Raw genomic sequence first — 4486 nt, 5'->3', positions numbered from 1 at the left:
GCCTTACAGCGGCTTCAGCGGATTGTGTACAGCGCTAACTTATGTTTTTATTGTTGCGTTGTAATTGAGTATTGTATTATGCTGTTGTATAGTAATTTTGTCAAATGGGAATTAAAGTTAAGTTAGACGTTTGACAAGATTTTAAGTAAGTGGAATATAGCATATTGTTAAAGTTGTATGTGTAGCTAAGAATTCGTTGCATCGTAATTTAACAAGAAAAAATATATATTGCATATTTTATACAATGATTCGTTTTATTTCTAGCTACATAGTTTTAGTGGCACTCTTCCCCCTTCAAATAGGTTCTAATGAAAAATGATCACATCATTTTAATGGTAGGGGTTATGTCGCAAAGCGCTGAAACCGCTGCGTAGTTTTAAGTCAACCTCGAACTGCTAAACCTCATTGATTTTCAAATAGCTTTTATCATCAAATCTTATTTGAAACCTTAACCACGTATCAATGCAGTTCACGAAGGTCCTTCATTGGAGGTCATTAGGTCAAATTAAACAAAGGTTATTTTGAATAACCTATGAAAAGGCTTCCATCTTGTATCTGTAAAGTCCAATCTAGGTTGAATTATCCTGTTTTTATATATAATAACCTAGTTTTATTTATTTTTTCAGTAGATTTCGGTATTTCAAATGGAAAGATTATATAGGAACTATTATTGTAGCTTTAGTCTAAAATGTTTCCAAAATTGAGGACGTTCATTCATTTAAGACTTTGAGTAACTAAGTTAAGGGTTCTCTTTGAAGTCAGCTGTCATTTCTGACATAACATTGTCTGTGAGTTTCAATGTCACTTTAAATTATTAAAATACGAAAAGGGAGGACTTAGAGGAGTAGGTACGTGTTAGAATTAACTTTGTAAAGTTAATTCTTGTACAAGTCTGATACAAGTGAACACGTCACTATATTTAGTTGCTTAAAAATATGTTATTAGAGGTTAATCCCATGAATTTGTACGTTATTGTGGAAATAAATTAATATTCGTTAGGAGAATATCCTTCAGTAGATACAAATTCATATCAATTTAGTACCTACTGAAGGCAAATCAATAGAAGTACTATTTTATTTTCCTTTACCTCTGAAATTATTCATGTATGTGGAACCTTCACCTACTGAAATACAAGGATTTATGATGTGATACATCTCTACGCATCTCAGTGTCATCATTATAGTGTCAAGGTAATTATAGCGTTCTAGGTTCATTACTGTTTGGGGATATTTAATGATGAAGTAATGATTGTGGATCTTCTTTGGATAAACGTTGTTTATCGAGTGATCTTCTTTCTTTCTTTTTTCGTTCTTAGTCGTTGTGTAGTATGAGTTTGCTGTAAAGCAAAAAACATTTAAACGTAAGTTTAAAGTAATCGAAACGAGAACACATTCGGCGCTCTGATTTGTTGGTTTATTCGTACCGGCCAATCAGAGTGCCGAACGCGCTCTCGTTTGAAAAAGCAAACTACTAAGGGTACTGTTCGGTTCGAAGGGTTTGATTATTCTTCGGTCAGATCGCATAAAGTATTTAGCTATGATATTTTTTAGAAGTTTTCAAAGTTTTAATACCTAGAAACTCGAATAGGAGTCAGTAATAGGTACTTATTCTCAGGAATGTTAGCATATTTTGATGCTGTGGTGTATATGTATACTTTCTACATAGTATCTCATGAACTTCTATTTATTATCCCTTGAAGTAATTTAAAGTAAGATAATATTATTTCTACATACAATGATTGAATCAAAAACCAATGAGTCCATCTTGTTGGCTCTATCTATGTAACTAATCTCATTCGTTCGATTCTTGAAACGTGCTCGAAGCCTGATTCTTGTTCTTTACCGAAGATTTACTTACGAGATTTGTTATAGGAATAGTTAAAGTAACATCAGTTCCATGTTTTTTAACTGTATGCATTTAAAAGAAATACTTTATGCGAGTTGATGATAATATACTATAACAACTTTATGTAATATTTATTTTGTACTTTAAATAATTTATTTTTGATTAAATAGGAAAGTGATTATTAGAAACTTAAAATATTCAATGTCTCATGTACAAAAAAAAAAACAACTATAAACCTGTTTTTTTACTCAGTTTACTGAAGGTGAGTAAGCACGGAGCTATTGATTCAGATTTAGCCCTTAAACACCAAAGTATTACTTATCTAAAAATACAATAAATTGCCATTACGCAAAGGAATAAAAGAAATGGGTGTCAAGAGCTTGAAAGCAATTCTTGACATTTAACTTTGATTCGACAAATGGCTCCCTGGGGTTAGAAGTTATACCATTTATAATTCAGTCACGTTAATGTTACCATAACAATTGAACGTTCGATAACTAGGAGTCAAGATTTTCATACTCTGTTTTCTGCATAGACAGTAGCGCCACCCAAAATTGTTTAAGGCCAAGTCCAACATAGACTACCGTAAATGAAATTCGATCGATTGTTTTCCACTTGACACTGTTTGACACTATTGGTTTCACAGACTTCATTACAATGTCGGAGGTATTTAAATAATAAAGTGGTATTTTTGTCACTAAAATGATAATAAATAAGAGAGAAATTAAATCTTTTCGATAATGATAAAATATGTGCAGATGGAAAACAATTGTGCTATAAACTTGTTCCTTTACATTTTAGGAAAAAGCAAAGAGAACTCTAGTGGAATTTTGACGAATCAAAACGAAACCATGCTTCAACAGGAAAACTGTGAAGCTACTATTGTGACTACGCTTTTCAGTTACTCGCAGAGCTGTTAGTTTGATGGTGCGTCTTACAGATGGCGTTGATAGTCGACACACTCTTCTAAAAACTGAACATAGATGGCGTTAAAGGTAGTCCATGAAAACTTTGGCGCGCATTTACTTATTTGTTATTTGAACAGGTTTTGGGGTTGATATTTAATGAAGCAACATTCATCACGATGTGCAAAGAATAAAGAAAATGTTCATTACGTGTATTAAATTACAACCTGCTGCATAATATTGTTTATGATTGATTAACCTGACTTATTTATGTTGTTTTAAATGAAATTATATTCTGATCTGATTGCATTATTATGTATCACGGATTGATATTACTGCTTTATGAAACCGTATGATTTTAAATTGTTTCATTTTCAATTTTGCTGATATATCCCGAAGATAAAGTATTCATCGTGCAGCCACGTAAGGGCAGGATTTTATTTAATTTGATTTTGTTTACATGTGAAATATCTGTTGTTCAGGTTTGATTATGCTTTATTCAATGAAGGGATAAATTCCGATATAGTATTTGGTAGTTAGGTATAATTATGAAAGAGCGACTAAACAAGAAAGAGAGAGAGAATGTTGAAAAGTCTAGAAAGGATGGTTTAAAAGATTACTTAGGAGTTTTTTTTTTTTTTTTTTTTTTATGGAATAGGAGGCAAACGAGCAAACGAGTCACCTGATGGTAAGCGATCAGCGCCGCCCATGGACACCCGCAACACCAGAGGAGTCACAGGTGCGTTGCCGGCCTTTGTTTTTTAAAAAGGAGTATGCTCTTTTCTTGAAGGTTTGAAGGTCGTATCGGTTCGGAAATACCGCCGACGACAGCTCATTCCACAGTTTTGCTGTGCGAGGCAGAAAGTTGCGCGAGAAGCGCACAGTTGTGGCCTGCCAACCATCTATATGGTGGGGATGGAAATGCTGTCGTGTGGGTCGATGGCGAAAAGAAGCGGCAGGAATAAGACCAAACAATTCCTCAGAGCACTCCCCGTGGTATAAGCGATAGAAAATGCACAATGAAGCTACATCTCTACGCATTGCCAAAGTGTCAAGTCGGTTTGAAACTTCCTGACACTCAACAATCCGAACCGCACGCCGCTGAACGCGGTCCAGAGGATGAAGCTGGTACTGGGGTGCCCCCGCCCAAAGATGAGAGCAGTATTCCATATGGGGCCGAACTTGCGCCTTATATAGAAGCAGGCGATGGGCTGGAGTGAAATACTGCCTCGATCTGTTGAGCACACCAAGCTTTTTCGAGGCTAATTTAGCCTTATCCTCCAGATGACCACGGAACTGGACGTCGCTCGAAATGTTGATGCCAAGTATTCCAATACCGGCTGAGGCAGTCAGAGGGGTACTTTGAAACTGAGGTGAGACGACCAACGGTAGTTTCTTAGCGGTAAACACGCAGACCTGTGTCTTAGTAGGGTTAAACTGGACCAGATTAAGTTCACCCCAATCTGAGATTCTCTGCAAAGAAGTCTCGATTTCTGACACAAGTCTGTTTCGGCTTTCGATGACGTTTTCCCGAGAAATGTTAGCGCGGCCGGTATAATAGGCATCACCTGTACTGTCATCCGCATAACAATGAATGCCGCTGATTTGCAACATATCATTGATATGGATGAGGAACAGGGTAGGTGATAGCACGCAGCCTTGAGGGACACCTGCGTTCACAGACAGAGAGTCGGAGCATTCCCCGTCGACAACGACCTTAATGCTTCTGTCTGTAA

The sequence above is a fragment of the Spodoptera frugiperda genome, chromosome 28, assembly GCF_023101765.2.
Source record: "Spodoptera frugiperda isolate SF20-4 chromosome 28, AGI-APGP_CSIRO_Sfru_2.0, whole genome shotgun sequence".
Lineage (NCBI taxonomy): Eukaryota > Metazoa > Arthropoda > Insecta > Lepidoptera > Noctuidae > Spodoptera > Spodoptera frugiperda.
Note: the sequence above shows the minus strand (reverse complement) of the source record.